This window comes from Orcinus orca, chromosome 2 (assembly GCF_937001465.1).
Source record: "Orcinus orca chromosome 2, mOrcOrc1.1, whole genome shotgun sequence".
Classification (NCBI taxonomy): Eukaryota; Metazoa; Chordata; class Mammalia; order Artiodactyla; family Delphinidae; genus Orcinus; species Orcinus orca.
Genome location: NC_064560.1, coordinates 62,015,485 through 62,040,783, shown reverse-complemented (window position 1 = coordinate 62,040,783; position 25,299 = coordinate 62,015,485). Strand labels below are relative to the sequence as shown.

Here is a 25,299-nt window from a genome sequence, read left to right as displayed (position 1 = left end):
GCAGCCCCTAGGGAGGTTACCATTTTTATTGACCAAGAAACTGAAGCCTGGAAGTCTGCAATGACTTGCCCAGGTTCATGGAGAGAGCCTTGGAACCTGGCACTGAATCCAGTTCTCACTCCAGAATCATTGGGCTCATGTCTGTAGATCAGAATTTTCTTGTTTCCTTCCTTTATTTTTAACCGACTTCTCATAGGTCAAGGACCAATGGCTGTGCACCATGGCCTGGACAACCCCCCCGACCCCCTGTGGGAGTGAGTGCAAAGTTCCATCCCGCCTCCTCCAGCTGGCTGGCAGGCTCACAAGTCCTACTGGGCAAAGCTCAGGCAGTAGGTGGTGGAGCCAGCCCAGAACCCAGCCCTCCGCATCAGACACAATGAGGAGGATTAGGGATGGGCTTTGCAGTCCTATCTTTGAAGTTCCCAGCTTTCATCAGAGTGTCTGAACCTTAACACTATTTCAAGGGAACTTTTATTACTGTCGTTATGAACTGGCCTCAGGTAGGTACCAGCTGCTGTCAGGTGCCAAGGGAGCACTTGCTGGTACCGTAAGCTGGTGCCTTCACTTTGTTTTACGGTGGGGACGTTTTCAGGGCTGAAAGTACTTAGTACATGGAAGATTCTGGAAGAACAACTTTTTCCTATTTTTCTATACACAGGTGCAATCCCTTTAATTAAAGGGAGGAAGAGGTGTTTTTTTGATTTTTGTTTTGGTTTTTGTCTCACAGAAACACCTGTGCTGTTTTCAAAGTAGGGTATTGACTGCTTCCTCTTTGCTGAAGAGAAATTCTCCACGGAGAACAAAGCTAAAGGTGTTGGCCATACATAATGCGAGGCTGTAATTTATAGGATACAGCTTCACCTGGGGGAAGAATTTGATGTCTTTAAGAGACAGAATCATCCAGCACCAGCTGTCCTCATGTGTGGTGTCATATGTATTTTCCAAGTTGGAGTCATCATTTCTTAAGAGAGAGTCAAGGTCCACTGGGGCTGAGGAATGCTCATGGGGGTGGGAAGTCTTTAGGATCCGTGGGCCTGAGCTAGCATGTCCAGCACCCTGTCACTGTGCTACTTGGCATCTTTATGAGGGATGCATGCTAGTGACCCATGCTGTCCGTTTTTGTTTGTTAGACCAGTGGAAGTGGAAGTGCTTTGAACATCACAGAGTGGCACCCACGGCAAGTTTGCACCTGGCTGTCTGCTGAATGCGTGCATGGATAGGAGGCACCCCATAAACGTTTCCCAAATGGATGAATTTTGATCTCTGAGATAGATTTTAAAGCTTTTGATCAGAAAGAGGACTGGAGAAATTTAGACATCTCCCATTGCTCCTCAGGTTTTCCTGATGCTTGAATAATTAAGTCCACGTCCTGTGGGATTTTTCCTTCCTTGGGCTCTAGGTCATCTTACGCAAAGGCCACCTTCTGTTAATGCTACACCTGGTACTCTTAACGCCCTCCCGAGCGTTCCACTCCGTTATCTTCTTGTGTTCTAGCTCATTATCTGGAAAAATTTCTGTGTAACATCAGCTAAGTTCTTTTGCTTCAGTTACAGAGCTTGTCAGAATTTCTCTTCCACACCTCTGTTTGGGGGCTTCTATACCTTGGTTGTAAAAATTCATTCCCTGTTGCCAGGTAGATGAACAAATCTCACTCAGCTTGAATTCACTGTCTAAAGAGATGGCCATTGTCCTTTCCTTGATCAGGGACAAAAGTAACATCTGTCTTTTCACACCTCCGGCCCCTCTGCCTGTTCTCATCCCCGCCCTCTACCCCAACCCCTCCCCCACCATGGCAGTTACTCTAAGGACAGAAATGTTGGGTCCTGACTCTTCTGGGGATTTGGCTCCCTGCTCCTGACTCACCCTTCCTGCACTCACTCAGGCCTTCTGGAGGATTTTAATTTCCCTTCACTGGAAACCACCTCTTAGTCCTTGAAAATATTCTTAGGTGGTTTTAAGTGTCTCTGTCCAGTTTTGTTTTGTTCAAATCCAGTTCAGATTTGAATGTCCAACGAATGCACAGTCTCTTGGATCTGTTCCTTTTGTTTTTTAGAAAATAGCTTTTATTGATTTTTTTTCTTGTTACAGAGAGATTTATGATTGTTGCAGAAAATTTAGGAAATAGAAACAAGCAAAAAGAAGAAAATTAAAACCACCTATAATTATTAATATTTCAGTATATGATATACCCTTCCACATATTTAAGCAGTCCCCTAAATTTAGGTTTTTTCCTCTTCTCTCTTATAGAGAATGCTGTGGTGAACATCCTTGGGTATTTTTTGATTATATCCTTGGGATATATTTCTAGCAGGGAATCCACTGGACCAAGGACACATTCTAAATGCTCTGGATATAGATGGTTAAATTGGCCTCCAGAAATGTCGTGTAGTATTTTTGATTCCTTTTAGGTGAATACTAAGTCTTATTCTTTTAAAAGCTGATTATGCGTTTTTAAGACACCGCTTTTCAACTGTTTCACTCATGTTGGTTAAGAGGCACCGGCCTGGGAAAGGCCTGAGAGACCCGGGGCACAGCTGACCTATGTAGGAGAACCTCCCATCCTTGTCCCTTTGTTTGCAGTGGGCCTCAAGCACTGAGGCTGGAGGCCTTTCTTGTCTCCTCTGCAGGCACCTGGGCAGGCCTGTGGCTCCCCAGGGAAACCCCAGGGGGCCCATCCTTAGGGTGCCTGGGGCAGTGCTGGCTTTGAGGATTCCAGACTCTCTCAGGGAGCTTAGGCCGGTCTTTCTTTGAAGAAGATGCTTATAAAATAAACATCCTGCCCTAACTCCATAGACTGAGGTTGGTTGGTGTTTGTCGGGGTGGCATGGAGATTTCCTGTGCAGGCTTCAGACCCTGTCCCGCGGGTCCTGCCCAGGGGAGTGTCTCTGCCCAGACCTTCAGCCCTTGCAGCCCGATTCCCATCCATCACTTTGTGGAGGTGGGGGCCTGGCGGGGGAGGGAGGTTTGACGGAATTACTGAGGAAGTAACATTTGCTTGGGCTAAATTGAGCCTTCCTTTCCAGCTCCTAGCTGCCTCTTCCTCCTTTTCTGCTCTCTTCCTCCTCCATACCAGCACATTATTTACGCTGGTTGATGAGGCCTCTGAGGACCTTCCCTACTTCTTAGTTCCTTCTTTCCTCTTGGCTCCTAGTGACACCTAGGCTGCTGCCTACCATCTGGACCTTTCACTTCCTGCTCTTTCCCTGCACCCGCTTTGCTCTGGTTCCCAGCCCCCCATCGATCCCCTGTCCAGGTGGTGCTGTCCCAGCCGAAGCTGGTTCCAGCCTGCCCTCCTTTCTCAGGCCTGGTGGGAAGGCCACAGGGGCTCAGGGAGTCCCAAACTCCCTCCCCACCATCCCCCAGAGACACAGTGTGCCAGCTGCTGCCCGTTGGATTACAGAAAAACAAAAACACAAAACCCAGCCCCTAGAGATGAGGGACATTTCGGTTTCTATGAACTTGATGACTAGTGTGCTGAAAATGGGAGGCATGGGTTGGGAGAGGGAGGCTGGAGGTTCCCCTGGGGTGGGCTTTGTTTAAAATTTAATATGCTCTTTCTTTCTCTCAACAGGCCAGCACGGCTTCTAGCTCCTTTGTCATTTTAGCCCTGTTATCTGTCTGGTGGATGAGATCTCTTATCTGCCAGGTCCTGCCTCTCTTCCCTGAATGGCCCATCCCCATTCCTCAGTCTCTACCCCCTTCCCCCATTTGAGACACAATGTTACAGACCTCATTCTGTAACCTTAGATTCCAATGAAAGTCGTCACCTTGCTTCTTAACTAATTGATTTGGAGAAAACCAGGGTCCACTTTTAATGATGTTGGACCCACCAAAGGCACAAGAAATGGGCAGCTTTGGTGTCCTGTGAGAGACAGCGTGGCCCCCACCCTTAGCAGTGTGGGAGAGTTGGGTCCAAGAGTGAGGGTCTCGGCTCTGCGTGGCCTGAGATATAGTCGATTGTTTGCTCCCATGTGTGCTGTAACTTCTGACCTGGCCCTTTCTTGGCCTTAGGAGGCTCTGCAGGACGAAAAGTACATTAATCACAGAAACACAGAGCTGCTCTTCTCCCCACAGGCAGGGATGGATCTAAAAGGTCGCCTGCCGTGGAAGTGGGCTCACAGGCAAGGGGAGGACCTTACTGCAAGTTGTGGGACTCAGGATCAGAGGAGCCATGGCCTTCCATCCTGGCTCACCATCTCCTAGCCCTGATGAGTCCCAGCCTTCCTAGCCAAGCCTTGATTTCGTGGCCTGCGAAATGGGTTCATGTGCCTACTTTTCATAGGTGTGCTCTGTGTTGTGTGATACGTGGTAATCATTGTTACCTGTGGACCACAGGCCTGTGAAGTTGGGGAGAACCCCACACCATCCTGAAAACTCTTTTCTGTTACAAACCTCCCTGTGTCATTTCTTTATTTCTTCATTCAATCAGCAAACATTTCCCAAGCACCTACTAAACTCTGATATAAAGGGGAATGGCATGGTCTTTGTTCCCAGCAGGCCCTCAGCCAGAAGGGATATGGGATATGCAGACAAGAGCACAGGAAATTCGCTCTCTGGACGTGGTGAAGGTGCAGAGGAGTGCAGGGAAGACTGGTGGAGGTGGTGTTTCGCTGAGTGTCAGCAGACAAGGGAAGCAGGGGCATTCCATTGGGGGACTAGAATATACAAAGGCAGAAAGTACAGGCGCATTCAAAGAGTCAGTGGTGGTTTGGTGTGGATGGGAGGGAGGGTATAGAGGTGGGATGGTAGAAGATGGAGCTGGAGGGGCCGATCTGGGAATGTGTCCAAAGACTTGAACTTCATCCAGAGGCCTAGGGGAGCCACCAGTGGGTTCTGAGCAAAGAAACAACATGACAGATCACTCTGGCATAAGCCAGGGCACTCGGGGCTTATGCTGTTATTCCATGTGGGGAAATCCCCTCGGAAGAATTGATCTGAGGGTTGAGAAATCCCTCAGAGGAATAAGTATAGCACTTTTGCTTGAATTCTTTCTCACTTCAACTGAAATTTCTGCTCTGCACCAGCTGTTTACAGATAATGTATAAAAGTACGTTTTCTGTGCTTGACCGTGTTTCTTAGAACTCACCAAGAAATAACCCCAAGTAAAAATTTTCCACTGAGGTGTATTCTCAACACATAGTTACTGAATTGAAAATGTAGGAAGGTCTTCTGAAATGTTGCATAAGATCTTCAGGATGGGTTTCCTCAATCCCAGCAAGGGAAGGAGAAAGAGGACCAATGTTTGTTGACCACTTGCTCTGGGCCAGACACTGGGCTAGACTCTTCTAATTCAATGACTCTGTAAGAAACAGCATTCCTGACCCGTTTTAACATTTTTTTAAAAAAATTATTTTTGGCTACATTGGGTCTTCATTGCTGCATATGGGCTTTCTCTAGTTGCAGCTAGCGGGCACTACTCTCTGTTGCGGTGCACGTGCTTCTCATTTCGGTGGCTTCTCTTGTTGCGGAGTATGGTCTCTAGGCATGTGGGCTTCAGTAGTTGTGATGCACGGGCTTAGTTGCTCCATGGCACGTGAGATCTTCTTGAACCAGGGATCGAACCCATGTCCCCTGGTTTGGCAGGTAGATTCTTAACACTGCGCCACCAGGGAAGTCCCCCTGACCCATTTTGGAGGCAGAAAACTGAGGTTCATGAAGGCAGCCACTTTCCCAAGGCCTTGCACCTGTAAGGGATGGTAGCAGGATTTGAACTAGGTATGATTGAATCCAGAGTTCACACTCCATTTATTAAACCTCTCTGCCACCTAACTCTCAAGACACTCCAGAAAAGTAAAGCAGGAGATGCAGAGGTGGGTCAGATGAGCCGCTGGAGAGCCTGTTGATTTCTAGGCAAAAATTAGAGCTGAAACGCTTGCCCACTCCCATTCTCCCCCAGCAAGTTCTGGGGGCTGATGCACTGGTAGCACCCCTCCCCTGAAGAGCATTCTTCCAAAGGGCAATGGCTACATTCTGATTTGGGCGATTCATTCCACTGTGTAGACACTGCATGGAGCAGAGGGCAGGAAGTTGGTACCTGTAAGTGGCATCAGGATGAAACATAGACATACTTGAAGGTCACTGCCCAGAACAGCCAGGGTGGTGGGCAGAGCTGCCTGGATGTAGGAAGCCACAGGGGTGGGGGGCAAAAGTTTATCGAGAAAGAGACAAGACGTATTCCCAAGGTACAAGCCACTCCTGGGGCGCTCGGCACACGCCAGCATCTTTTTGCCTGTCGCTGCACTTCCTCTGGCCCTTGCCATCTTTGCCTGGCCATCTTAATACATTCCCTGTGGGTCAGGATTCTCTTCTGTGAGTTTCTAAGAGTGTCCCCAGACTCCCCGGGGCTCAGTGGAAGCCAGCCGAGGCATCTGTCTTCTAGCAGAGGACTTGGGTGAGCGAGGATGGAGGACAGAGAAACAGAGCAGAAAGACCCCAGTGTGAGATGACTCCTAGTAAAGGTAATAAACGCAGGGCCAGGGCGCCTGTGTGGTATCTTTGCCAGTCGCACGCTTGTGAAATGCTTCTGAAACGATGGGTCTCCCAGCCTCTCCCTTAGCTTCCCTTCCTGTTTTCTCCTCCGTCCCAGAGCAGGCTTCTGGACGTCTCTGGAGTTTATTGCCCCACACACGGAGCGCGCAGCTCGTGGGAACGTGGCTGCCCCCCTCCAGAGCTGCTGGTGTTGGGCTGAGTGGCAGGATCTGGGGGTACAGCCACTTTGTCCATTTCCAGGGGCCAGAGCTCCTCTGGATTCACACGGGCTCTGCAGTTGACCTTGGGCTGAAAATGCCATTTTGGAAGCGGGCCTCAGAGATCGTGTTGAGGTAGAAAGGAAATAAAAGCCTGCACGCATCAGTTGCAGTAGTTGGATTTCACTCTTTCCCTCTGAGGGAAAACTCTTCCGTGACAGTAATGGGGGGATGGTCATTAGCATGAGGAGCATGGAGGGACGAAGGTGGTGCTCCTGGGGGCCCCTGGGGAGTGAATCCCCTCCCGCAGGGGGGACCTCCACAGCCTGAGTGACCGTGGGCTCCTCGCAGGGCCACCGTCTTCAGGTATGGACACTGTTTGGGGTCCAAATCCAGTTATCCCTCAAGTTCTGCCTGGTGACTTCTTAACTCTCTGGCCAGGGGGAGCTTTGCAAAGACAAAACTCAGAGCAAGCATTTCTGTTACCAAACATTTAAAGAAATCTTATTATGAAAATAGTAAATCTTATGCCTATATAGAAAAGTTGAAAATACAGAAAATTGTAAAGAAAATAAAAATTGCCCATAATCTCCCCCCTTAGAAATTACCAACCCTGTTTAGTACCTTTATATATTTCTTCACAGTCTTTTTCCATGCACATAGGTAAATATATTGTATTTTAAACTGGTTACAAACACCCTGAACTTTATATCCTTTTTCATTTGACATAACATTATGGCAAGCAAAAACTTTTCAAAAGCACTTGGGCTTTGCAAGCGAGCATATGCTCTGCAAATATTTCTGTCAGCCACCAGTAACCAACTGTAAGAACTCACGGTCTACCCAAAACAGAAGTTGTGCCAGTCAGAGAGTCCTGTGATCACCATGCAGTAAACCTTGCCAAAATATTATAAATTTAAACATACTAGAACTAAAGCCTAACCACTTGAAAAAATTTAAAACTCTCCTAGATTGCTGTTGGGTCAAGGAAGAAATAAAGAACATAGTGACAAATATTTAGAAAGCATTGAAAACTAGAGTGCCACATAACCAAACCTATGGGAGACATCTGGCACTATTCTCATTGCCTTAAATGTTTTTATTATTAAAAGGGGAGAGAGAAAAAGAGAATAAATAAACCAGGCATTCAGCCTGAGATCTTAGAGGGAAAAAAAGAATAAAAAACAGCCCCTAAGGAAAATGGGAAAGATAAAAAGTGAAGATAAAGGCAGAAATAAATGAATTAGAAAATAGAAATACAGTGAAATTAGCAAGTATATCCAAGAGCTGATTCTGTTTTTAAACAAACAGTAAAGTGTCCTAACCTTTGGCAGATCTATTTGAAAAATAAAAGAGAGAAAAGGAAAAAAATAATAGGAATGAGAAAGGGGACACTGCAATAGGTAGAGAGGTTTTAAAAAATAAAAATATGTGCACACTAGGCTTAAATTTGAAAATCTCATTTAAACGAATGCTTTTCTGAAAATGTATATGTTGCTAATTGAGAAAAAATTTGCAATCATCATCAACTACTGCCCCCTCTACCTAAAGAAGACACCAGTGCCAAGTGTTTTTGCTAGGTAATTGTTTTAGATTTGATAATACTGAGAATGTTAAGCTATTCCATGGCTTAGCAAAAGATGGAGAGCTCTCCAATTCATTCTTCAAAGCAAAATCAGCCTGATATTAAACATGGCAAAAAGACCATATTAAAGAATGAAAATGCTGTGTCGGAAATAGAATTCAATAATATGTTAAACAAGTCATCCACCATAACCCAGTGGGGCAAGTGGGGGGGAATTGTCAGTATTAGGAAAGCTTAATATAGTAACTGCGTCATGCTAATGGGTTAAAGAAGTAAAATCAGATTGATTCCAATATATGCAGGGGGATAATTGATTAAAATCGAACATCCATTTCTAACTAATCAATACACCAAAAAAGGAATAGAAGGCTGCATTCTCAGCTTGATTAAGGATATCAATTTCAAACCAATAGCCAATGTTAATTAAGTGAGAAACACTAGAAGCATTCCTGTTGAAACCAGTAACAAAATAAGGAGGCCTGCTATCACCATCACTGTTTAACATGGCTTTTAAAATGCTAGTCACCAGGATAATACTGAAACAGAAATATAAAGGAGTAAACATAACAGTATGTACAATTTACTCTATAACAAATTTTGGGCTGGAGGTTGATTTCCAAAGTTGAGAAATAAAAAAAGTCATCAAAAAATTCAACAGATTTGACTACCTTTAAAAAATTGTAACTGCTATGTAAATTCTACAAAACAATTGAGAGTTGCGGGGAAAAGAGCTTCTCATGAGACACTTGAAGGGTTAATATTTTAATTCTACCAAGAACCTATACATATTAGTTTAAAAAAATCAAGATTTAAACTTGAAGACAAAGTGAACAAACTATATTAATAATTAGCAAATAAACACCCAACCCAAAGAAATGCCAGATGGTATGCTCCATGAGGTCAGGGACCAGGTCAACTCACTGCATGACAGATACTTTATTGAAGTAATATTTGTTGACTGTGTTGAATTAATATCTGTTGAACAAATAAATGGATGCAATGCAAATTTTTAAAGCATGATACCATTTTTTACCTTTTAAATTAGCAAGAGGTTTTTCCCCAAGGTTTTATTATGAAAAATTTCAAATATATAGAAAAGTTGAAAGGATAGTACAGTAAATACTCGTACACCCGACTAGATATAACAGAAGTGAACATTTGCCATATTTGCTTTATTTGTACATGTGTATGTTTTTGTCCTGAACCATTTTTTAAGTAAATTGCAGAGCACATATCACTTCTCCCCTGAATACTTCAGCTTGCAAATGCTAAGTCTCCCAGAATTTAGCAATCTGTATGGAGGGTTTAGGGAGCTGGCACACCATGCTCTGAGGGTTTCTCTGCAGATTGCCCTAGTCCTTGAGAAGGCACTCAGGAGTCATAGTCATGACCTTGTGATATATGAGAGAAAAGAAGGCACACATCTATTGAGTATCAGGCCCCTTGCTCGGTGTTTTACTGATGGTCTCCTGTTAAATCCTCTCCACAACTGTATGATGGAGGTGTTATGCCCATTTGGGGGGAAATTGAAGTTCAAAGAGGTTAAGTAACTTGCCCAAGTTCACACAGTGGCATTATTCAACCAGACCCATCTGACACCTTCAAATTACATAGCATTTGCCTCTTCCCTCTATCTTTCTGCATGAATGCATGAAGGCATTTTGTGGGCAGTGTGGACAAATTGGAAGCAACCTGAATGTCCTTCACTGCAAGAATGGGCAGGCGAATGGTAATCTGTGCACTCTTCTGAATATTCTGTGTTTATGAACATGGATTATTGATTATGAACATGAAACATGGAAACTTGCCAGTGTCATCCAGGGAAAATAAGCAGGACACCAGATTGTACACACCATGATCAAAACCATGTGAAAAGGGCTTCCCTGGTGGCTCAGTGGTTAAGAATCTGCCTGCCAATGCAGGGGACGCACATTCGAGCCCTGGTCCGGGAAGATCCCACATGCCGCAGAGTAACAAAGCCTGAGCACCACAACTACTGAAGCCAGCGCGCCTAGAGCCCATGCTCCACAACAAGAGAAGCCACTGCAATCAGAAGCCCGCGCACTGCAACAAAGAGTAGCCCCCGCTTGCCGCAACTAGAGAAAGCCCGCGTGCAGCAACAAAGAGCCAGCACAGCCAAAAATAAAGTAAAAAAAACAAACAAACAGGGCTTCCCTGGTGGCGCAGTGGTTGAGAGTCCGCCTGCCGATGCAGGGGACACGGGTTCGTGCCCTGGTCCGGGAAGATCCCACATGCCGCGGAGCGGCTGGGCCGGTGAGCCATGGCCGCTGGGCCTGCGCGTCTGGAGCCTGTGCTCCGCAGCGGGAGAGGCCACAACAGTGAGAGGCCCACGTACCGCAAAAAAAAAAAAAAAAAAACCATGTGAAAACCATACGCTTGAAGAGGACGAGGAAGAAATACATAAGAAGCTGTTGAGTTAGGATGAGAAGGAGTATTAATTATTTTCACTTCCATCTTTTTCAAACTCTTTGTAGTGGGTGGTTTTATTAACTTTACAATAGAAATTTTAATCAAAAACAATTTATACCCACTTTATAGTTTTGTAAGCTCATGGCAGGGGAAGGCTCTGCTCTCTTTATTGCTGTTCTTTTGTCCAGTGCCCAGCGCCATGCCCGGCATATTATGGACATAATAAATGTTCTGGACGAGTGCCCACTGCAAAACCTCTCAGAGGGACTCAGCCCAGGGACATGTTTGCAGAGAACTTCCGCCAGCCAGCTGGTCTCCCCAAGAACAAGCGCAAGCCAGGTGTGTGTCATGGGGTGGGATATTTGAAGGGTGGTTAGCTCTCCCGGCCCATAACAAAAGTCTCCACCAAGGCACAGAGACTATTCTGGCCACTCAGCATGTCCAGGGCACTTAGTGCTAATAAGAACCATCTGGAATAAACAAATTCCAGGTCACATGGAAACAGATTTTATGTCATCTCGGACTTTCAAAATTGATAATGATTATCTGAACAGTTATTATTTATTAAGTGCTTACTAGAGACCAGGCTAAATGTGCTTACAAAGCCATTCCCTCATTTAATTTTCACAACAGCCATGAGAATAAGCAAGTATTATCTCCATTTTATGGATGAGGAAACTGAGACACAGAGGACAGAGGCATGAGTCCCAGGGCAAGTCTTGGTTTCACCAAGAACTTGACTTTCTGCAAAATCACAAGCCTTCTGGGCTTTAATAACTTGGTCTATGAACAACAGCTGACACTAGTTGAGAGTGTGCTATGTGCCAGGCCCAGCTAAGTGGAGAATATGAGACCACCTTCAACAAACAAACAAACAAATAAACTGAATTTATTCCGTGGGTCTCTCTATGCCAGGGCTTTACGTAGCACTTGCCTCAGTGGAATAAACCCAGTTGGTTTTCTTTGGGCTTGTTTTACTTTCCCAAGACCAAATCTTTTGGGCCGCTGGTCACACCCCTTCACTCCTGGTTCTTACGCAGGAGGGCACCTTCAGTGGCCACACTGTTTGTTATTCCCTGCTGGGGAGCTGGTTAAAATGCAGTTCCCTGTGTCCAGCCCCAAGTCCCCAGGATCTGGGCGGGACCCAAGCATCTGCATGTCGTAATGCCTTCAGGTGGTTCCCAGCTGCCAGTCTTGTTACGGCCAACGTGGGCCAACTGAACTGTTGAAGCGGCCTTTATCTTTTGAGATTTAACCTATAAATGCTTCGGCTGGTATAAACCAAAGCCCGTTTTCATCTGTAGGAACCGATTGGAGCTATGACCATGGTTAAGGACTGCAAATTTTGTGCTCTGTTCTGAGCACTTGTGAATTTCTCATTGACAGAACATTTTCTTCACACCTCAGCTTCATGGAACTCAGCAGGTCACGTGTCGTTGAATGTAAATTCCAAGAACACTTAAGGAACTTAAATGTATTATTTTCTATTTTTAAGAGAGAGGAGAGGCAGGAGAGATGGCTGTGGAAAATCAAACACCCCCAAAGAGTGGAGATTAAGAACGCATGTTTGAAATATTAAGAAAGGGCAAATTTGAGGCTCTCTTACCCATGGGTAGAATTTTCATCTAAGAGGAAAGATACACCTCTGCATTAAAAAATTTTGAATTTATAAACACTGTCATACATTCTTAGGCCAGTGCCACACAGAAGGATGGGCCGTGGACCGATGCTAGCCAGCCAAGAGAAATTGAGAATGAGGCTTAGAAACTTTTATAGTTTAATGTTGCCATGACGACATCCAGGTGGGTGATCAGCAGCTCCATCTTGATCAGGGTGTGGACCAGGGTGGGCATCACTGACTTCATGTGACAGGTCGAGGGACCAGGAGCTGCCTGTTAGTCCTTCCAGGGATTCAAATAAAACCGATCTTCCAAGGCTTCCCTGGTGGCGCGGTGGTTAAGAATCCACCTGCCAATGCAGGGGACACGGGTTCGAGCCCTGGTCCGGGAGGATCCCACATGCCGCGGAGCAACTAAGCCCGCAAGCCACAACTACTGAGCCCTCGTGCCACAACTACTGAGCCTATGTGACGCATCTACTGAAGCCCCCTCACTCTAGAGCCCACGCTCCACAACAAGAGAAGCCACCACAATGCGAAGCCTGTGCACCACAACAAAGAGTAGCCCCCGCTTGCCGCAACTAGAGAAAGCCTGCGTGCAGCAACGAAGACCCAACGCAGCCCAAAATAATAAATAAAAAAAGAAGTAAATAAAATAAAACAGATCTTCCAATGCAGAGAGTTTGAGAAGCACTGGCTATGTTAAAAGATGTGCTCTTAAGTTGAAGAAGTGGAAAGCAGAAGAAGAGTCGGGGGAGAGGCGGAAGACTTCTCACCCCCACCCTCCAAAGCCCAAGAGGCCAGTTCATGCAGAAGGGGGTCCACTGCCACACCAGCTGACTCCTCTATTTTGAGCCCTTCCTCTCGTGCCATAGGATTCCTGTAAACCCTGGTCGTGGAGCCTGGGGGAGAGATTGGTTGGTCCAGGGTGGTGGAGCGAGGTGGCTTAAGGGGTGGCCGTCGGAGACCTGCCAAGCCTGGCCTTGGAAACTCGGGCACCACTAGCTGTGACTTTGGTCCTCTCCCTTTGCTCTGCACCTCAGAGTTCAGAAAACGGGGAATGACAGTCCCTCCTGGAAAGGTTTTCGTGCAAGATAGAAATGAGATAACACACACGAGGGGCTCCGCACACCGTCTGCACTTGGGAAAGGGAGGGTGCTCTGTGTTGTTTTGTCTAGAGTATTTGAAAAAGTGGCTGCATTGTGGGTCTCCAGGAAGTTGCCAGCTGCCCTCCCTGTTTCTGAATTCCTGTGTGTGTGTTTTCTGTGCTCTTGGTGGTGGTAGCGGTGGTGGAGTTGTCAGGAAATAACCATCAGTTTCCTGCTGATTAATTCGGTTCCTGGCGGGCCCTCCCTCTCAGGCCTGGCCTCCTGCTTCCTCGGCTTGCTCTCCTGGCCCCTTCTGAGAGGCCTGCCTGCCCTTGGCCCGGACACCCTGCAGGCCTGCTGAGCCTGGCTTTGTCCTGGCCGTGGGCAGGGTGCCGGTGTCCAGCTGCCTCTGGCTTTGCCTGCAGGTGTGTTTCCTTTGCACACCTGGCACCTGCGGGGACTTAAGCCCCTTCCAAGTTACCCTCCAGATTGGGCTTGAGAGGTTTTGATGATGTGAACTACAAGCCCTTGGAAATGATGCTGCTAGGGTCCTCTGCCCCTTCAGGAGAGGAGGCCTGATGGCAGGGGCCTCAGGAAGAACCCCAGGCTGGGGCAGCAGACCCCAAGGTTTCCCTGCTGGCGCGAGGGGAGCCTGCAGGGACTCTGCCTTTGGTCTTCAGAAAGGAGGTGCTGGCAGGGAGAGAGGCCAGTATAGTGTTGGGATTTCAGGGTCCCTGGCCTGCTTCTTGGCCCTTGAGTGAAGGACCAGCAGAGAAGGCGAGCACTAGTAGGGGAGGGACCTGGGCTTGGCCGTGGTGTGGATTTGGGTCTGCCTCAGCACTTCACTTGGAGACCTGGTGACCCTACAGTGGTCTCTCGAATAATGTGGGAGCCACAGCACAAGGCGTAGTCATGGTCCCAAACACCCCAGCTGGCATCCGCCACGGTGGAGGATCCGGAGGCGAGGAGGTCCTGATGCCTCCTCAGCCGCCAGCCACCTGGAAGGCAGGTCTCCTGGGACTGGGCTGGTTTTGTCAGGCTGGCTCTCAGCCTCAGCAGGGCCATACTTTCTGCACGCAGCGCCGAGGTCAGGACCCCTTGGTGCCTGGTGTGTAGCAGACACTCACAATCTCTCTTTTTTTTTTTTTTTTTTTTTTTGCGGTACGCGGGCCTGTCACTGCTGTGGCCTCTGCTGCGGAGCAACAGGCTCCAGACGCGCAGGCTCAGCGGCCATGGCCCATGGGCCCAGCCGCTCCACGGCATGTGGGATCCTCCCGGACCAGGGCACGAACCCACGTCCCCTGCATCGGCAGGCAGACTGTCAACCACTGTGCCACCAGGGAAGACCCAATCTCTTTTTTAAAAAAATATTTATTTATTTATTTGGCTGCGCCGGGTCTTAGTTGTGGCACGCAGGATCTTCGTTGCGGCACGCAGGATCTTCGTTGCGGCACGCACGTGGGATCTAGTTCCCTGACCAGGGATCGAACCCGGGCCCCCTGCATTGGGAGCGTGGAGTCTTAACTGCTGGACCACCAGGGAAGTCCCCCTCTCAGCCTCTTGAACGCTTACACTTACAGCACACGCACAGGCACAGCTCCGTGCCATTTCACCGGAGTCAGACTCTTCAGCTGAGGTGGAGAGCCCTGTGCTTACTATTACCTGGTGGCTGAGTCAACAGCGCCAGGCGAGTATTTGGTTAGCAAACAGGGAGAGCAGCCAGAGCCGGCCCCCGGCCTTCCTGCTTCTGCCTTTGTAGCAAAATGTCCTTTGGAAAGGTCAGCCAGGACTGGCTACATAATTTGCACAGGGCCTGGTGCAAAATGGAAATGAGGGCCCCTTGTTTGAGAATTAGTACGAATTCCTAGACGGCCACAGCAGAGCATGATGCCTGGGGCCCCATGGGACGGCACCCCGAGGTCAGCGTTGCCCAGCCTTGTGAACTTCTGTGTGAGGCTTCTCTTGGGTAGAGGAGGGACTTTACATCCAAACCAGCTGCGAGTTCTGAGACACGCTGTCCCCACTCTGCCCCATGGGCAGCTCTTCTCAAGGGTTGGAGTGACTCCCACTTCAACTTCTCTTTTCTGTTCCTCCAGCCCCTGCTTCCCCCTTTCTCTGTAACCTGAGAAAGCTCTGAGACCCTCCCTCCCTCCCTCCCATCCCTCCTTCTTCTTTCTCTCCTCCCCTCCCTCCTTGCTGCCCTCCCCCCTCCCTCCACCTCTGTTTCTCTCTTCCTCCTTCCATTGCTTTTATCTGTTTTATCCATTGCTTTTATCTGTTTTATCCATTGCTTTTACCCTTCCCATGTTTGCTGTATAACATTTTCCACCCATTCATTTGGTGCCATTTGAGTTCAGTGTCCCTTTGAAGGGCAAAGGGAGAGTGCTCCTTGGATTTCCAAAGCCTCTCCCTGGAGTGGTCCAAGCAAGCATCTTCCCCCACCGAGGGACAAGGGACGTCCCTTCAGTGGCCTCTGGTTCTGTCCAGATGGTCTCTGCCCACTGGGAGCCTGGAATGAATTCTCACTGTTAGCATTCGTCACTCACTGCCTCCACCCCACAGTCAGCTATCAGCACTACTGGTCATGGTGGAAAGAAAGCCTGCTCCGTTCTTCCTCGTGACACGCGTGAGCCCTGGGGACAGACCTGGCCATGGCTCCCAAGGCAGCAGCTTCCATGCTTCCATGCAGGCCTGGAGCTGGGGGGCAGGGTGCTACAAGGGGTTAAGTAGATAAGCCCAGTGGGACACTGTCCTGGCCTTCCCTCACCCTCTCCACACAGTAACCAGAAGGATTTTCAAAACAGCCATCGGATCATGATATATCCTCTCCTAAAAGCCCCTCTGGTTTCCCGATGCCTGTGAAAGGCACCAGATCCTATGTGTGGCCTTCACGGCCTTGCCCTCCGGAGAGGCAGGCAGCCTGGGGTTCTAAAGGGACACTTGAGCCACAAGTGTCTTGAAGAATGCAAGAAGTCTCAGAAGGTGGGGAGAAGGAGAGGGATGGCAGGCTTCCGAAGGTGGGCATCAGGAACAGCTGGGGGTGGGGAGGGGCAGCGGGACTGAATTAAAAGTCTGGCTCAGTTCTGAGGACCTGGTCCCCTGGGAGATGGACTCCACCCTGGTCACATTTAGATCATCAGAGGGGCTTTTAAAAATTACCAAAGTCTCTGGAGGTGGACCATCCTGGGTGTTTGCGTTTGCTCCCCCAGGGCCACAAGTCCAGGAATCGCTTATGAACACTTTGGGAAGGTGGCAGGAGGCAGTTGCCAGACTTGCCCAGCACAGGAATGCTCTAGGATTTTTCTCTGTTGATGGGAAGGCTGTCTTGTTCACCCAGCTCTAAGCCCTGACCAGGATGAACTAAGGGAGCACTAAGCAGATATGGGACCCCTAGAGAGTCAGCTGGAAGGGACCTTCTTCAGAAGGGGAAACTGAGGCCTGATCACCAGTGAGTACCACCCCTGGGCAGCAGAGCCAGGAGTTTCAGGCCACCACCTGGCTAGGTGAGGGCTAACTAGAACGTTACAGTCAGAATGATCTCCAACAGGTGTGCTGTGGTTCTAACGGATAGAGCATCTTTGGCATTCATAATCCCCACAGTCTGCATCCTTGTCTTCTGCCCGCAAAGAACTCAGGATCTGGGGAGTGATGGGCCCAGGCATAAAGTACTACAATCTGGATGTTGTGTTTCCAGACCTGTAGGGAGATAAGTTTGAGGGAGAAGGTCCCCCCTTCCTCCAGGGGAAGACTCGATGAGGAAGCAGAGAAGCAAGTGAGGACCTGACAGTGTCTACCCTCCTTGACCCACAGGCCTGGCTTGCCTGCCAACTGAGCTGAGTGCTGGAGCCACTAAGCCGTGCCCAGGTATTGATTTCCCCTTAGCCCTCAGGCACCTGGGCGGGGCAGGGCTGTGTACCCCAGTGTACAGTGCCAGTATATTTCCCCATTATATTTTCCTGCATGAACTGTGCAGATTGGGAAGCACTGCAGTGGCTCATCTCTTCATCATTAGCACATCACTTTCTGCATCGGGCAGGTTGGGTAACAAACCAAGATCGGCCCAACAAATGCAGAGAACAGTCACAATTCGCCTGCATGGTCTGTTTCCTCATCATTTTTTATTTTGAAAATGTCAAGCCTAACAGAAAAGCTAAGAACCTTCATCTAGGGTCACAATTGTTACCATTTTGCCATGTTTGTTTTATCTTTTATCTCACTCTCTTTCAAATGGTTTTGCTGAATCATAAGAAAGTGAGTTATAGGTAGCATGATGGTTCACCCCTGAAAAGATCCTTCAGCAGGTATCTTTTAGGAGCGAAAGAAAAATTACCTAAAAAATTACCCTTATTCAATAATATTGCCTAGGGCTTCCCTGGTGGCGCAGTGGTTAAGAATCCACCTGCCAATTCAGGGGAAACGGTTTCAAGCTCTAGTCCGGAAAGATCCCACATGCCGCGGAGCAACTAAGCCCCTGTGCCACAACTACTGAGCCTGCGCTCTAGAGCCCGCATGCCACAACTACTGAAGCCCACGTGCCCAGAGCCTGTGCTCCGCAACAAGAGAAGCCACCACGATAAGAAACCCGCGCAACACAATAAGAGTAGCCCCCACCCACCGCAACTAGAGAAAAGCCCACATGCAGCTACAAAGACCCAATGCAGCCAAAAATAAATAAATAAAATAAATAAAATTTAAAAATAATAATATCACCTAATAAACAGTCCTATGCAAATTTTCCCAGTTGTCCTCCAAAAATGTCTTTTTTATGTTCTTTTCCTGGTCCAAGAAGGCTACGTGTTGCATTTGGTTAAGCTTTCTTAGCTTCTTTTAATCTAGAACAGTCCTGTATTGTGTGTGCGTGTGTGACATTGGCTTTGAAGAGTCCAGGCAGGCCTTGTAGAATGGATTCTGGCTTTGTCTGATTGAGTACATTCAAGTATAAGTCTGCATGGTTTTGAAACTCACCTGATAATTGCTTCGTTGTGTCTAAAAAAAGTCCTAAGGCAGAAGGTACAGTGGAGGGTAATTCCTTTGTCCCCTACCCCTGTGTGAGTCATGGGATGTCCTGTCCAGCCACTCAGAAAAAGAGGGGGCTTTAGTAACATGACATTATATTCATAAAATGCTTCAGTTGACTAGAAAGAGCATTTCACTTGATCCACAGCAAGCCTAGCTTGACTGGGCAAGGTGTTCTCTTCATTTAGTAGATGGGATTCTGAGGTTGAGTTTGTGCCCAGGTGCGTGGCTTTGGCAGAACTGGACCAGAGCCCAGCCCTGCTGACCCACCACTGCAGTGGCATCTGGGAGACTGGGCAGAGTTGATGCCTTTGTTGTGTTTGCCCCAGGACTGGGTAAGTTACAAGGTGGTGTCACCGAACCTCAGCCCTGGACCCAACACGCGCATCCCGGAGTGCTAGACTGTGACTGTTGAATATGCTCAATACCTGTCACCTGTCTTGATGACTCTGAGTCATGGATGTGAGTCTAGTTCCTGAACTGTGTTCTGAGGTGTTGCTAACCCCACCCCAAATGGTCCCAGGCTGCCGTTTGGTGAATTTTTTATCCTGCACCCTCGCTGTCACTTCTTACAGCCTGCAGCAGTGGCATGCCTCCCACTGCCCTGCTCCTTCTAATTTGCAACTTGCATCTGCTGTGGTCTGGGAAGCCAGATAAACAGGCTTGTGAGAACTGAGTCCAAAGGCTGTGAGTGAGGGTCTCTGTCCCATGGAGAGGGAAGAGTGACTGTGACACCAAAGGCCCCTCTTGGAGGCACTCGCTTCAGATTTACTTGTAGCCTTTCTGTGCTTTTGGGGATAATACCCTGCATTCTCTATTCTTGGGGGAATTTGAGGTTGCCAGAGAGGAGACCCCTGGACAAGTGGGGCGTTGGCTGTTACATGTTTCAAGTTTGTTTTTTTTGCGGTACGCGGGCCTCTCACTGTTGTGGCCTCTCCCGTTGCGGAGCACAGGCTCCGGATGCGCAGGCTCAGCGGCCGTGGCTCACGGGCCTAGCCGCTCCGCGGCATGTGGGATCTTCCCAGACCGGGGCACGAACCCGTGTCCCCTGCATCGGCTGGCGGACTCTCAACCACTGTGCCACCAGGGAAGCCCGACATGTTTCAAGTTTAAAAGGTTTGGAAAAGACTGTAACATACAGCAGGAGTGGCTGGTGGGAACAAGGAACACGTGTGTGAGTGCCAGAGCACAAGGGCCCTTTGGGTGCGGCGGCCATGACGCTGAGTGTAAGCTCGGGCTGGGGTGGGGTGAAGTGAAGGGTCCCTGGGCTCAGGCTGGCGCGCTCGACCACCACCCTCCCTGTATGTAGATCATGCTGCCTTCACCCAACTCGGCTGCATGAATACACCCCCTGAGGATCTGGGCCCCTGCAGGAGAGCGCTAGGTAGCTGCACTCTGGTCTCTGGATCTCCTGGTCCCCCAGGGAAGGGTTCCTCGTGCTATGGGTCTCGTTGTTAAAGCCACATGCCTGTATTCTGCAGGTTCTTTCCGCAAGATTTTTTCCCTCCGTCCTGTTCCCCCTAATTGTGTTATCTTGGGCAGGAGCCCACCGAATTCTGTTCTTTCTCAAAGCAGTTTCTATTCTCATAAGCGTAGAAGCGTGGTGCCCTTTCTGTTTCTTGGCTGAGTCCTCCAAGGAGTTCAGAGTGATCCCAATTTGACTTAACAGTGACTCCTTTGCCAAGCCTCTTTTGCTTGTTTGCTTGCATTTAATTTTGTCTTTTATCAAAGTAATGCATATGCATCTTTTTTTATGTCAAACAGTACTGAAGGGCTTACACGGATAAAGCAGCAGGCCCCCTGCCCACCTCACTCCCCCCACTCCAGCCCTCCAGACCGGTTCACTGTTCTCAATTCCTTTTAGTTTCTCCTTTATGTTATTCACCTGTATACTCTGAAAAAAATGTTTATTCTACTGCTTCTCAATTTACCAATTTTGGATGTTACCTATTGCCTCCATATTACTGCCTTTCCTGCTAATATCGTTCTATCATGATTTGGGGGTAAATTCACAATATAAATATCGTTCACTGCTGAGCCTAGCACTGAGCTATTACCTTTTTTTTTGGTTGCATTGGGTGTTCATTGCTGTGCGTGGGCTTTCTCTAGCTGTGGCGAAGGGGGGCTACTCTGTTGCAGCGTGCAGGCTTCTCATTGCGGTGGCTTCTCTTTGTTGCGGAGCACGGGCTCTAGACGTGCAGGCTTCAGTAGTTGTGGCACGTGGGCTCAGTTGTTGTGGTGCACAGGCTTAGTTGCTCTGCGGCATGTGGCATGTGGGATCTTCCCGGACCAGGGCTCGAACCCATTTCCCCTGCATTGGCAGGCGGACTCCTAACCACTGCGCCACCAGGGAAGTCCCTGAGCTATTACTTTTTTAAAAAGAATTCATTATTGTCCTCACCTGCTTGGTTTTCTCTATCTCTGATTCTTCCCAGTACACCAAAAGATCGAGAAAACATCTGTCAGATATTTTATCTATTAGTTCATTCATCGGTTCTTTTTTGTTTTCTGGACACTGGGGTATTTCACCAGTGAAATTCTTTCAAGCTTCTTCAAAACAAATGAAAATTTAGTTCATTTTGATATATTAAAAAGACTCCACGCAGCTTCCTCTGAAAAGGCTTCCCTGACACACCCACCCCCTCCGCTGCCCCGCCTGCCACCTCCTGTAGGCTGTTCCTCCTCTGGGCCCCCATAGCCCCCTGCTGTCACCGTCACACAGACCTTAGTGCACTAAATACAATCGCCTGTTTTCTTGCCTGTGGCCTCCCCCGCCCCCCCCCCCCACCCCTCTGGGTCCTGTTCACTGCTGTCTTCCTAGGAATGCCGAGGAGCTGGTGGGCACATAGCAGGTGCTCAGTAAATATTTGTGGAATTCGCATTTGTTGGATTGAAATGCAAGCGTGTTGATATGCTCCTGGTGGTTGGGTGACTTTTCTGGCCCTGAGTTCCCTTGCATTTTCTGTGTGCCCCCTTCTCCTGGCTTCCTTTCTTGGGTTTGGAGGCCCTTCTGGGCCTGTTCCAACTTAACAACAGCCTTTCCCAGGTGAAGCTAGCAAAGGCAGGGTTTTCATTCCCGGATCTGTGCTGCACCCCACCCCCATCACCCACTAGGTTGGCCTCAAGCATCTGAGGGCCTCGGATTGGTCCTCGTCGCTTTATAATCGCAGCCCACACCGCAGAGCTCTGCACAGACTGATTGCTCAATAGATGAGTGAGGTTGAGGCTCGCTCAATCAATCAATAAACCAATCAGTCTTCTTCCACTCAGCCTCTCTGCTCCCAGGCATTTCTCATTATCCAGCGTTTGGATGATCAGAAGGAAAAAGAAACCTCTGCATAAAGGTGACCCCATTTCAGGTTTCGTCATGACTCACTGAGTATTGAGAGACAGGAAGAGCAAGAGAAGGGAAGACAAAGAGAGGGGCCAGGGACGCTCACCTGCGATCTCAGAGGGACATTTGGGAAGACATTTGGTCACTAGACTGAGGGTCGTAGGCAGGCAGGGACCATCCTGTGCACTGCTTACCCCAGAGCATAGCACAGGCCCCACATATGGTAGATACCCCGTCATAACCGATGTCTGCCTGCAGGAAAGAGGGAAGGACAGAGTCCAGATCCAGGCCTGTTTCGAAAGAGGGACTTGAGATAGTTCGGTGCACCTACATGTGTTTTAGTCTTTGGGTCTTGGCCAACTCAGCAGAGTGCTGATCTGTGATGTGCCCACAGTGCCCACAGAGGCCCCTCCCTTGTAAGGACACTGATCCAACAGTTGGCAGCCAGTGAAGCGGACGAACCCACCACCCTCTCACTCTCCTGGAACCACGGCCTGGCCTGAGCAGGCACTGGGCTTCCTTGAAGCAGTCCCAGGAGAGGACACCCTGTCCCAGGGCCGATTCAAAATGTCATTCCCTCCACTGGTATCCAGTGCCTCCTGAGCAGACACGGCCCAGGCTGGCCTCCAGCCAGAACAGCTGCCTCGCTCAGACCCTCCTCCTTTGCCCTCCTACCTGGGCTCTCAAACTCTCAGACTAGAGCAGGAGAACCAAGAGGGCCAAGCTGCCCACGGAGGCCAGGCTTCACCCACAGTGTCGCGGCCTGGGGCTCTCCCGGCCTTGGCTCACCCGGGACCCAGTGGGAGGAGCCACAGCGGGGTGGCCAGGACGGTGCAGGGGCGGCTGACCCTGAAATAAAGCTGATGGCCGCCAGCCTGTGCCCCCCGCTCCCCGAGAGGGAGCACTTCTCTTGTGGGTGTAGTGAGTTTCGGGGGAAGCCTTTAAAGCAGCCCTTTGATGCTTCTCCAGGGGAACTGCATTTATTTTCTGTACTTTTAGGAATTAACTTGCAGTTCCCAGCCTCTCCCTCCCTCCCTCTCTCCCCAGAAAGGAGAGAAGGAGAAAAGAAAAAAGGGTCTGCATTGTCCCGGTGATTGGCACCTTCTGTGAATGAGGGGTCACTGCGTCTGGCTGCTCCTTTTCAAGCGCTCCCTTCTCCCCTGCATGCTGTATTCACGCTGGAACATTCCTTCTTTCAAAGCTTCTGTCTTTCTCTCCCCCTTTGTATCTCTGCTTTCCTTCCCTTCACTTTTCTGCCTTTCATTCTCAGCGCTCACCAGCTCCCTCGGGGACCGCTCTCTTCTCCTTCTCTTTTTTTGTCCCTTTTCTTCTTTTTCTATTCAGTTGCTTTTTTTTCTTTTTGCCTCTTTTTTTCTCTCTTTTTTTTTTTTAATTCTTTTTTCCTTTTTCTTTTTGAATGGTGCTTCTGTTTCCAAGGGACGGGATGAGTAGGGAAGTCGGTTTATTTGAGGAAGGGAGAATGTGGATGTTTTCATTTTCCCCCCCGCGCTCTAAATGTGTAAAAAAGAACCACCATGCACGACACCGGCTTACTCTGGGCTCCTCCTTTGAGAGGGAAGGCTGTTCGGGAAGGGTCTCCATCAGACCAGAGGAAGCTGTTCATCACAGGTCAGGCAGTTTCTGAATCGGTCACCAGGACAGTTGGCTACAGACCTGGTGGCACCGCCTGCAGGATGCAGACACAGCCCTGGGGACGGGCTCCCTTTCTGCGTGGCCCCAGGGCGGGCCTTGATGTGAAGGTGAGGACCAGAGGTGGATGAAGAGCCCCCAGACCTCCCTCCTCTGTGGGAGCCTGGCCTTCTGGCCGGGGGAGGGCTCAGGGAGACCGTGGGACCCTGGGGCAGGGCTGAGCACAGGGAGGAAGGCCAGGTTCACACGCGGCCTCATGGTTGTCTGGCGTGGCCCCGGCTGTGGAGACAGCGGGCCTGCCTTGGCTGGCCCTGGAGTCCTGGAGAGGAGGCTGGAAAACTGGGACAGCAGAAAGGAGGGAGCTGGCAGCTGTGGCTGGCCCCAAGGAGCCGAGTGATCCTTGGGGTTTAGACAGGTGCTGACTGATTGAAGGTCTGACGTCTAGGGAACGTTGCAGGGCCCAGGTAGAGGCGTGGGTCTGGTGGCATCAGCACGGAGGTGAGAGTTGAAACACAGGGGAGAGGCTTTCTCCGAGGGAACCCCTGTAGGATGAGAAAGCAGAGGCCAAGGCCTGATGAAGGAGGCAAAGGAGAGGCAGAGATAGAGGGCAGCACGACCGGCCGGAGCCGAGGTGGGGAGGCAGCTGTTGCCTTGTCGGGGAGAAGACCCAAATCAGAGCCTCTGTTTGCAGGGCTCACCTGTCACCTTCCAGAGGACAGTTTAGCTTCAGTAGAGGAGACAGAGAGCAGGGGTGGAGGAGGCGATGGAGGACGGGGACCTGACCCCCGTTCAGGAGGTGGAGAGAAGGCAAGAAATTGGGGAGTGCCAGGGGCTGCACCTAGACATCGAAAGCCATGTGAGAGGAGCAGGGCTGCCTGAGAGTCCGGGGCAGGCCTGGAGGAGAGAGGGGTGAGGTCTGGGGGCCTATTTCTTCCCTGTGGAGGGACGGCCTCAGCCTGCAGGCCTGGAAGTCCCTTTGCACCCTTTCAGAACACAAGACAAAGGGCAAAGTCTGCAGCTCTGGTCCCCGGGACATAGGGACCTCAGTTTAGCTCACAATTGCCCAGGGACCCCAGGACGGGGCCAGGGCACCTGGAGAGACACAGGGATCTCTGGGAAGGAGCCCTGGGGTGTGTGTCCTGGGTGAGGTGGAGCTTGGGCTCCAGGCCCGAGTGTCCTGGCACAAGCTGCCAGGCCTTGAGGTCTGGGTTGAAGGGAACCTCCCAAAGGTAAGCCCTGTATCTCCATCCCACCCAGCACAGCTGGCCCGTAGTAGGCGCTTCATAAATGTTTGTTTTATATTTTCTTTTTTTTTTGGCCGCACCACGCGGCATGTGGGATCTTAGTTCCCCAATCAGATCAAACTCGTGCCCCCTGCATTGGAAGCGCGGAGTCTTAACCACTGGACTGCCAGGGAAGTCCCTCATAAATGTTTGTTGAAGTGTCAATTGAATTTGTCCTTAGCAGCCAAGTGCTGTGTAATTGGAGAGCCCCCAAAAAAGGAGGGCCCCATCCCCTACCCACTCAGGGCACAGGACCCCTCCCAAGCAAAACTGGGGCAGGGTCCCAGCCACATCCATGGAGGAAGGTAGAAGGACAAGTCAGCACCAGGCACAGAGGGTGGCATGAGCAGGGAGGGACAGCAGGACAGGTGGGGACAACGAGAAGGCTCATTGGAGGAAGAACGTCAGGGAGGTGGATCTGAACCCCCCCGAAGGATGGTTTATTCAGGGGACACGGGTGGAGCACCTACTGTGTGCAAGTTCAGTGGATGACATACCCTTCGGGAGGAGGACAGCCTGGGGCTCCAAAGGGCTGGGAAGAGGCTGTGTCCTCCCTCTGAGTCTGGGTGACCGAGACAGGTGAGCTGTGTGGGTGGAGGTAGCAAATCC

The 25,299-nt window shown here is 49.6% G+C and overlaps 1 protein-coding gene across 6 annotated transcripts in view; it reads left to right on the top strand.

The window, feature by feature from the left end:
• Positions 1 to 25,299, top strand: part of ZNF710 (zinc finger protein 710) — a 63,932-nt gene that overhangs the window by 10,603 nt on the left and 28,030 nt on the right. The window contains exon 1 of one of the 6 annotated variants that reach the window (XM_049705777.1): positions 19,512 to 23,517. The exons of the other annotated variants lie outside the window; for them this stretch is intronic. The gene's annotated coding sequence lies outside the window, so the exon portion shown is untranslated. Of the gene's footprint in view, positions 1 to 19,511; positions 23,518 to 25,299 lie in introns of those variants that run through there. 6 annotated transcript variants of the gene reach the window in all.